Raw genomic sequence first — 10,685 nt, 5'->3', positions numbered from 1 at the left:
CTAGCAGTCTGGATTATATTTCACAGAGGTATAACAGATATTAGAAGCTTTCCACTGTGTAAAATAATGGTTGAGTACCTTCTATATTGCAGCTAAAGGTGGCGGACATCTGTACAGTCGGTAAAAACAAGACCTGGAGCTGACTGTAGTTCCAATCATGAACTTCTTCTTGCACAATGTTCTGGAATTATACCTAGTAAAAAGAGTTGTTAACATCACAGTGATCCAAATATACGCCCCAACCACAGATGCTGAAGAAGCTGAAGTAGAGCAGTTCTATGAGGATCTGCAGCACCTACTGGACAACACGCCTAAAAGAGACGTTATTTTCATCACAGGAGACTGGAATGCTAAGGTGGGCAGTCAAATGACACCTCGAATTACAGGTAAGCATTGCATGGGAGAACAAAATGAAGCAGGACATAGGCTGATAGAATTTTGCCAAGACAACTCAATGTGCATAACAAACACTCTCTTCCAGCAACCTAAGAGACGGCTTTATACATGGACTTCACCAGATGGACAACACAGAAATCAGATTGACTACATCCTTTGCAGCCAAAGGTGGCGGACATCTGTACAGTCAGTAAAAACAAGGCCTGGAGCTGACTGTAGTTCAGATCACGAACTTCTTCTTGCACAATTTAGGATCAGACTAAAGAGATTAGGGAAGACCCACAGATCAGCTAGATATGAGCTCACTGATATTCCTAAGGAATATGCAGTGGAGGTGAAGAACAGATTTAAGGGACTGGACTTAGTAGATAGGGTCCCGGAAGAACTCTGGACAGAAGTTCGCAGCATTGTTCAGGAGGTGGCAACAAAATACATCCCAAAGAAAGAGAAAACCAAGAAGGCAAAGTGGCTGTCTGCTGAGACACTAGAAGTAGCCCAGGAAAGAAGGAAAGCAAAAAAGGCAACAGTGATAGGGGGAGATATGCCCAATTCAATGAAAAATTCCAGAGGCTAGCCAGAAGAGATAAGGAATTATTTTTAAATAAGCAATGCGCGGAAGTGGAAGAAGACAATAGAATAGGAAGTCAAGAGACCTCTTCCAGAAAATTAGAAACATTGGAGGTAAATTCCAGGCAAAAATGGGCATGATCAAAAACAAAGATGGCAAGGACCTAACAGAAGAAGAAGAGATCAAGAAAAGGTGGCAAGAATATACGGAAGACCTGTATAGGAAGGATAACAATATTGGGGATAGCTTTGACGGTGTGGTCAGTGAGCTAGAGCCAGACATCCTGAAGAGTGAGGTTGAGTGGGCCTTAAGAAGCATTGCTAATAACAAGGCAGCAGGAGACGATGGCATCCCAGCTGAACTGTTCAAAATCTTGCGAGATGATGCTGTCAAGGTAATGCATGCTATATGCTAGCAAATTTGGAAAACACAAGAATGGCCATCAGATTGGAAAAAATCAACTTATATCCCCATACCAAAAAAGGGGAACACTAAAGAATGTTCAAACTATCAAACAGTGGCACTCATTTCACATGCCAGTAAGGTAATGCTCAAGATCCTGCAAGGTAGACTTCAGCAACTCATGGAGCGAGAATTGCCAGAGGTACAAGCTGGGTTTAGAAAAGGCAGAGGAACTAGAGACCAAATTGCCAATATCCGCTGGATAATGGAAAAAGCCAGGGAGTCTCAGAAAAACATCTATTTCTGTTTTATTGACTATTCTAAAGCCTTTGACTGTGTGGACCATAACAAATTGTGGCAAGTTCTTAGCGGTATGGGGATATCAAGTCATCTTGTCTGCCTCCTGAAGAGTCTGTATAACGACCAAGTAGCAACAGTAAAAACAGACCACGGAACAACGGACTGGTTTAAGATTGGGAAAGGAGTACGGCAGGGCTGTATACTCTCACCCTACCTATTCAACTTGTATGCAGAACACATCATGCGACATGCTGGGCTTGAGGAATCCAAGGCTGGAGTTTAAATCTCTGGAAGAAACATTAACAATCTCAGATATGCAGATGATACCACTTTGATGGCTGAAAGCGAAGAGGAACTGAGGAGCCTTATGATGAAGGTGAAAGAAGAAAGTGCAAAAGCTGGTTTGCAGCTAAACCTCAAAAAAACCAAGATTATGGCAACCAGCTTGATTGATAACTGGCAAATAGAGGGAGAAAATGTAGAAGCAGTGAAAGACTTTGTATTCCTAGGTGCAAAGATTACTGCAGATGCTGACTGCAGTCAGGAAATCAGAAGACGCTTAATCCTTGGGAGAAGAGCAATGACAAATCTCGATAAAACAGTTAAGAGCAGAGACATCACACTGACAACAAAGGCCCGCATAGTTAAAGCAATGGTGTTCCCCGTAGTAACATATGGCTGCGAGAGCTGGACCATAAGGAAGGCTGAGCGAAGGAAGATCGATGCTTTGGAACTGTGGTGCTGGAGGAAAATTCTGAGAGTGCCTTGGACTGCAAGAAGATCAAACCAGTCCATCCTCCAGGAAATAAAGCCAGACTGCTCACTTGAGGGAATGATATTAAAGGCAAAACTGAAATACTTTGGCCACATAATGAGAAGACAGGACACCCTGGAGAAGATGCTGATGCTAGGGGGAGAGGAGGGCAAAAGGAAGAGGGGCTGACCAAGGGCAAGGTGGATGGATGATATTCTAGAGGTGACGGACTCGTCCCTGGGGGAGCTGGGGGTGTTGACGACCGACAGGAAGCTCTGGCGTGGGCTGGTCCACGAAGTCACGAAGAGTCGGAAGCGACTAAACGAATAAACAACGACCTTCTATATTGTCTAATCTTGGGCTGTGTATCTTCCCTTCCACTGGGCTCCCTCACACTTTTTGGGTGTGTGCGTGCGTGCATTTCTAAGAATTGTCGGGGTGATGGATATCAAGCCTTTCTCATCTCAATTTCAAAGCTCCTTCTCCTTGTTATAGAAGGGTTCTCTATGCAAGGAATTATTCCAGCCAACGGAAGAACTTCCCATTATGGATGGCATGTGAGATTGGGATATTACCATTTTTCACTTATAACCAACACACTTTTTGTGCTTTTCTGCAGTGTCATGCTTTATCAGGGATAGACCTTTCTCTGCAGAGCTGTTCACCTGGCTAAATGTGTTCAACTTGGCATCCACTGGATATATTAAATAAAAGTCCAAGCAGACTAAGCTTCCCATCGTTCCTGGACCGCTAGGACATTAACCCTGTTATCTGGAGCTGATGGGAATAGAGGTCCAAAACATATGGAGAATACTAGGCTGAAAAGATTACTATTGATGAAGATCTGAGAATGGCAGCTAGAGTTTACTTAAAGAGAATAATGATTCCTTGTTTTATTAGATTTTCTGCAAAAGCTCAAGGCTGCATACATTGCATTCCATCTTCCCATGCTTCCCCACAAGAGCCCTGTGAGGTAGGTTGGGCAGAGAGAGAGAGAGAGCAATTGGCCTAAAGTCCTCCAGCAAGCTTCTGTGGCTGTGAGTGGACCAATTCACAGATCAGTGGCTCTTGGCCTTGATGGCAGTGGGACTGCCTCTGACGGCCATCTACCGGGACATCGGCGGGCTTCCTTCTGCGGTGGTTGGCCGCTGTGAGAACAGACTGCTGGATTAGCTGGGCCAGAGATCCTATCCTGCAGGACACTCCTTATGTTCTTATCAAGCTATGCCATAGTTTGCAGAAACCACAGCTAGTTCATGCAACCCACTAAGCTAGAAACCATGGTTTAAATACAGTACATGGCTGGATTCTCACAAGCCAAAACCAAACACATGGATCAGCAGGTGATACAGACTAGAGCTAAACCTGAGCAGCAATGTGAACTCCCACAGATCTCATGGCTCCAAACAAAACAACATCCACACTCCTATACAGTCTTGAGTTTAATTTTCTAATATTTCTCTCCTCCAATGTAATATCCCTTTTCTCTGCTTTTAATGTGCAGTCATTTACTTCACCAGTAGGGGACGCCCTCTGGTCTATTTCTGACTAGTGAAGTAACACAAGCCAACATTTCCTGGTTTTAGCAAATGAGTTTTAGTGTGGACGGGATTTGATACTTCCACACCAGCTTTGAGTGTAAACCTATGTACCTCATGGACAGAATGCTTCAGGAATTTAAAAGCTACCATCTTCCACTTATAAGCACTCCCCTTCTCATGCTTTTCTGCAGTTTCCCAGTCCTTTTTTCCCCCAAACAAAAATAAATCTGTCAAGACTAAAGAAGCATCAAAGCAAAATCTAGAACAGTGTTTCTCAACCTTGGCTACTTTAAGACATGTGGACAGATGATACTGCTAAACCAGATGATACTGCTAACACTTAATCTGCAAATGGTGAATTTTTCTCTTCAGTTTAAAACTGAGGGTTAGAAATCAACTGGACTTTTAAAGGTTGGGGACCTTTAATGCCAGGATTTCATTGCACAGCCTTATAAATGCAGTCCTATAGGTATTTATTTGCAGGAAGGCACCAAGCCCAAGTGTCCTTTGGTCTCTTTGGGAGCAGACCAAAACAGAAACAAACAAGGGAAATAAGAACACAGGCCTGGTCCTGTCTAATTCTCCCAGGGCTGTCATACCCTGAAAAATTGCATGTGATTCTGCTTTTTATTGCATGTAGAGTTGATAACATTAGTTGCATTCTGGTACAGAAGCTTTTTTTCCAACATCCCGCTCCTTCTGAGTCAGTGTTCCTCAACCTTGGCAACTTTCAGATGTGCGGACTTCAACTCCCAGATTTCCCAGCCAGCCAAGCTGGGGAATTCTGGGAGTTGAAGTCCGCACATCTGAAAGTTGCCAAGGTTGAGGAACACTGTTCTGAGTAATTTGCCCTGAGCAGCCGGCCAAAGGAGGTGGGGCTGCCATGTCCCCTCCCCTCCCCAAACTTTTGCACAGGTCATGAATCTTGATAGGTTGTAGATGGAGCAAAAAAGCTTTCCTTCCATTGAAGCATTCTGATCAAAGGCTGCATGCCAGCGGTGGGAACAACCAAGTCTAAACTGCGTAGGACTCTCTCCCTTTTTGGTGTATGCTCTCTCTCCCTGTCACTCACACAACACAACACAACAACACACATTCTGCCACCTCTTTTATCCCCGTCTCTCCAAGAATAGGAACAACAGGGTCTCCTCATGGTCCCTCATGCCCTGGTCACCTCCCAGTTGGACTACTGTAGTGCATTCTACATGGGGCTGCCTTGAAAAGTGTCTGGACCTTCAGTTGGTGCAAAATGCAGAAGCCCAGGCAATTATGTGTGTTTCTAGAACAACACATGTTACACCTCTGGTCTGCAAGCTGCACTGGTTACCAGTCTGCTTCTGGGTCCAATTCAAGGTGCTAGTTTTGACCTTTAAAGCCCTATATGACATGGGGTCAGGTTATCTGAGGGACTCCCCAGTTACATCTGGCCACCTCACCAGATCCAACAGAAAGGGCATGTTATGGGTCCAGTTGTCCAGGGGGGGTGGTCCTAGGCAGCGGGCCTTTTCTGCCGTGGCACCCACTTTATGGAACATCCTCCCCACCCCAAAGTGAGGTTAGCCCCATCCCTATTGACTTTCTGGAAGTTCCTCAAGACCCCAGGGAACTGGTGAAATAGTAAGGTGTCTCCATTATTACTATTATTATCATCACCTAATCTTTGCCTAATATTCTCTTTTTAGCCTTGTTTTTAGTTTTTTTAAAGTTTTTAAATAATTAGTATTGTTCTGTAAATGGGTTTTTTTGTTGTATGTCGCCCAGAGACACTTGTTTGTGAGATGGGCAGCCATATCAATATGACAAATAAATAAATAAAACGTGAAAGCCAGGTTTGTAGGCAGCCTGGGCCATGAATTACCCAACCCCATTTTCATCCGACATGTTGTGTGATTCCAACTGAGGCCCTTAGCTTATGTTTCAGTGTGTTGCAAACAGCCTGACCATTGATGTAACTGAACAAAACCACGGTTGAATGAACTGTAAGCTGGTCCCACCTTTCACCAGATGGTTGGGTGCCAGACGCTTCAAGTCATGTCCTGCCCACACTTCAGTTCTTGGAGTCTTCTTGGGTTAAGTCCCAAAACAGCAATGCCTCATCCAGGAAGTAAAATTCACTTGGCGTCTAATTCTCCTTTTCTTAGCCATAAACTGGATGAGATTAAGACACAGTACAGAATCCTGGAAACTGAAAAGGCAAACGGAAGTCCCCATTTATCAGCAAAAAATTAAGGCAAGGCCTTTGTGAATCATCTGAACTTCTTTCTTTCAGATTATTTATTTATTTATGTTCTATCCTGCCTTTATTATTTTTATAAATAACTCAAGGCAGCAAACATACCTAATACTCCTTCCTCCTCTTATTTTTCCCACCACAACAACCCTGTGAGGTGAGTCAGGCCGAGAGAGAGGGACTGGCCCAAGGTCCCCCAGCCGGCTTTCAGGCCTCAGGCAGGACTAGAACTCACAGACTCCTGGTTTCTAGCCCAGCACCTTCATCACTAGACCAAACTGGCTGGAACCAAAGGGCTAACAGCTCTTTTGCCAAATAAGTCCAAAACCTCCATCTGCTCTTAATTTGATAGGTTTGGAAATATTCTTTTTCTTTTCCAGCTTTTGAAAGTTCTCTTGCACCGGATGACTTTTTTTGGGAAATTTAAGCCCACATCCACTTGCTGTGCAAATACTGATAAAGGGGTAGACAAGAATCTGCCTGGATGGAAGTAATTTTCTTATCATGCACTTTTTCCCTACTGCTTCTCATTCAGCTTGATAAAACTACATTTGCTTTTGAAGTTTTCTTTCCAGGGAGATTTTGATGGAATATATATGAATGAAATGCGGTGCTCTGGGGGTTATTTAGTTCCAAGATGATCAAGAATGTGTTTATACATCTTTAGCAAAAGGTGAAAGATTTATACAATCTTGAACAGAAATCACAGCTTCCTTTATGCAGTCCACACTGATAGAAAGATGTTCAGCAGAAAATGCATCAGGGAGGTACTGCAGCAGACTCTAACAGGGAAGCTCAAAATCACCACGAAGAGAAATTCTAAAGGACTGCTTGACCATAAAACAAGAGAAAGTGAAGCTTCTTTCATCAAGGATTAAAACTTCAGAAACGTTGCAAGGCAGTTTTCATTGCATTCCAGATCATGAAAGCCAAGGTTATGGTGCAGGAAATGTTGCTCTCATACAGGTAGTCCTCGACTTACGACCACAGTTGGGGTGGGAACTTCCATCGCTAAGTGAGGTGGTTGTTAAGTGAGTCACAACTGATTTTACAATCTTTGCTGTGGTTAAGTGAATCACATGGTCATTAAGCAAATCCAGCTTCTCCCATTGACTTTGCTTGTCAGAAGCCACCTGGGAAGGTTGCAAATGGTGATCATGGGACCCCAGGATGCTGCAACCATTGAAAATACTTGCCGGTTGCCAAGCTCCTGAATTTTGATCATGTGACTGTGGGGACGCTGCAAAGGTCATAAGTGTGAGGACTGGTTGAAAGTCACTTTTTTCAGCATCGTCGTAACTTTGAACAGTTGCTAAATGAATGGTCATAAGTTGAGGACTACCTGTAGAGAGTGGCTTCAGCCATGCTCAATCAACTCCAAGATTACAACCTGATTTTGGCTGAATCTGAATGGGTGGGGGACCCCCCCCCCACACCTGCAAGAGTCTAAAATTGCCAGCTGACTTGGAAAAAAGACTATCTTGGCTCCTGTGCCACTGGTATATAAGCCACCAGCAAGTGAAGGATTTCACAGGAAGATCTGTTAATTTCTGCCAAAGAGAAGATACGGTTTTCTATGTCGGCAGCCTCCAGGGTTCTGGAACCATGGTGTGGGAATTTGGTTTTGATGGGGTTTTTTTTCAGGGGAGGGTATGCAAGCTGTTGGCTGACACAGCAGTAGAGATTTCCCTACAGGCCAGCTCCTGAATCAACTTTCATGCTACTCTTTGAAAGCAAAGGAGCCTTTCCCACCCGCAAATTGGCAAGATGGGTGAGTCAGGATCTGAGTTCACACAAAACGTGGGTTGCTTCCATGTCGAATCATTGGGGCTTGTATGCTTAAACCGGGTGTGTGTGTGTGCGCGCGCGCGCGCTGGCTAATGCAATCTGGCGTTTGCAGCCCGGAGATGATAACCCCAGCTCAGCGGGTTGTTCCAATCCAACTGTGGTTTAGTTAATAAATGATGGTTCGACACACATGGGTTGAGTGGGTTAGCCTGGAATAGTTCCATGACTGCCGGTCAACGGTTGTGGTTAGAGAAAGGCGCCCCTGGCTCCTATCCACGATCCTTACGGGTAAGCGCAGCTCCCAAGCCGTTTCGCAGAGCCACCCGGGTCCGACTGCGGGAAGAGCGGCGCTAGAGCCAAACTTCGCGCAGGGCAAGGCCCGTCGGCAGCGCACTCAGCGAGCTCCCAGAAGCAGCTTGGCCGCGCTGTCTCCGGTCCCCGCACCCGGGCCGTATTTCCTCCCCTCCCGGGGACAGCGGGGGATCTCCCCGCTTCCCAGGCGCCCACCCCTTCCAGGAAGGGGCGGGCGAGTGAGGTGCGCCGACGGATTTTCTCCCCTAGGGGTCGCCGGCACCGCCAGACTCTGCCGGAGTGGGGCGGGGGGACGGCCCCGCGGTTTCAGCCTCGCCCGGCAAAGCTTCGCCTCGGCTTCCCGGCGGCTGCGGCGGTGGCCGAAGGGACCGCCCGCCGGAGGGGCTCCTGGAGAAGCCGGCTCGAAGGTGAGGAGAGCCGGGAAGGAGGGCAGCGGTGATGCCGAGGAAATCCGGGAGGGAGGCGGAGGCGGCCAGCCGGTGCCCTCCGGATGCGCTAGACTACACTCCCCATCACTCCCGGCCTGGCAGGAGCGAACTAGGGGGCATGCACCGAGCAGGACTCCCGCGGCACCTAAACGAAGGGGCAAAGATTTGGGCGGGCGGGGGAGGAAGGAAGGATCTGCCGCACAGTCGCGGGAAGAGACGCACCGCATCCCCACGACTCGCTTCTCCGGGGTTGACTGTGGTTTGTCCAAGTAACCGAGCTGGCGGAGTTTCCGCGCCCTGTGAAACTCCCGGCTCAGGTTCGCCCGACTAGGGAGGCGACCGCAGCCCACGCCTGTCCCGAGCCCGGCGCGTTGCGCGTGTCGTGATAATGCACCCTCTTTCTTGCCAGAAGAAGCGGAAAGGGAATGAGGCGGGGGGGGGGGGGTCATGGGCGCGATTGCTCCTTAGCCGCCCAGGAAGGATCGAACAGGTCAGCAGGATCGGGGAGGTTTGGGATGGGGGGGGGCGAGGAAATCAGTTCTTTGGGAAAACTTGAGCTTCCTTCCCGGGGCTCAGCCTTGAGGACGCGCACAGGCGCTGCGAGGAAAGGAGGGGCAGGGGGTCGGAGGGGGAGCCCCGGGAAGAAAACCGAACCACGAGGCGGGGAGGGGGAGGAGGAGGAGGCGAAGAAGCTGCCCCCCCCCCCGCGCTTCCTCCCGGCTCCTCCCTGCAAGCGCCTCTCCGCCCGCGGTTCTCTGGCTGTCCTCCTCGCTCCCCACGCCGCCCCGGTGTGGCAGCGGAGCGCGCGCCCGGTTCTTCGCTGCCCGCGTTCTTCGCTGCACCCTGCCAGGCTCCCTTCTCCCCACCCCGGCCGCCACAAAACTGCGCGCCGCGGCGGGCTGACCGTTGCTGCCACCTGGAGCCTTTGTTCCCTACCAGGTAAGTGCCGGGCCGGGGAGGCCTCCCGAGACCTCTGCCGACGCGTGTTGGGCTGAGTGTCCCGAGAGCTCCCCTGTTCCGACGTGCAAGGAACATGCTGGACAAACACTCTCGTCTTGAGTCTTCCGGAGATTTGGAAGCTTCTTTTTCCTTCGTGGGTTAGGGCCACCAAGCACTCTTGCCACACACACACCTTCAAATTACTTTCAAGTTTCCAGTCCTGGTTGGAAATGCAACCCACTGGGTAGGTAGGACTTCTCCTCCAAGGAAGCTGGTTTGGGGTGCTCCAGACCCCTTGAGCTACAGGTCCTACAGTCCCCACTCAGCATGGCTGCGATTTATGGGGATTGTATTCCGATCTATCTAGACAGGCCCACGGTAGGTTAGCCCAGTGTTTCTCAACCTTGGCAGCTTGAAGGTGTGTGGACCTCAACTCCCAGAATGCTGGCTGGGGAATTCTGGGAGTTGAGGTCCACACATCTTCAGGCTGCCAAGGTTGAGAAGCACTGGGCTAACCTATGGAATCAATTGGTTTGGGGGCCCAGTTCAATTCTACTCTGCCTGCCTTTGATGGAAGTACCATAGCTGTCCAGGGGAAGATGCTCTTAGCGGTTGCACTTCATTACGCCCTGAGGTTTTAGCATGTTGTGGGAAAGGGCTATTGGGGTTTAAGAAATCAGAGCTCTTCTGGAGGCAGGAACCCAACTCCACAGCATCCCAAAGTGATCTGGGTTTGAAATCATTTGCAATGGGGCTGACCCTTGCAATCTGCTGAAGGGTTAGGCTTTCCCCTTTGGGGTATGGGAAGTTGTGGTGCCTTTGAGCACGCCCAGAGTGCCATTCTTTCTCAGTGGCATGGTTAGCCAGATTTTCTGAGCAAGCGGTCGCATGAAATGCCCTGTGCTGTATTCCTCTGTGAAGGAAAGCATAGTTGTGTGCTTGGGGCTGCCATCTTGACTTTTCTGACCCCTCTGTGGGCATCACTGCTGAGGGAGTGGGTTTGAGACAGGGAAACAGAGGAGGGGAG

At 48.4% G+C, this 10,685-nt stretch overlaps 1 protein-coding gene across 1 annotated transcript in view; it reads left to right on the top strand.

The window, feature by feature from the left end:
- The first annotated feature begins 8,588 nt into the window (after positions 1 to 8,588).
- The window catches only part of LOC134505512 (cytoplasmic phosphatidylinositol transfer protein 1-like), a 55,232-nt gene continuing 53,135 nt past the window's right edge, over positions 8,589 to 10,685 (top strand). The window contains exon 1 of the mRNA XM_063315251.1: positions 8,589 to 8,698. The gene's annotated coding sequence lies outside the window, so the exon portion shown is untranslated. The remainder of the gene's footprint in view (positions 8,699 to 10,685) is intronic.

This window comes from Candoia aspera, chromosome 14 (genome assembly GCF_035149785.1).
Source record: "Candoia aspera isolate rCanAsp1 chromosome 14, rCanAsp1.hap2, whole genome shotgun sequence".
Classification (NCBI taxonomy): Eukaryota; Metazoa; Chordata; class Lepidosauria; order Squamata; family Boidae; genus Candoia; species Candoia aspera.
The sequence above is the reverse complement of the archived record's forward strand: the minus strand, read 5'-3'. Positions and strand labels throughout refer to the sequence as shown.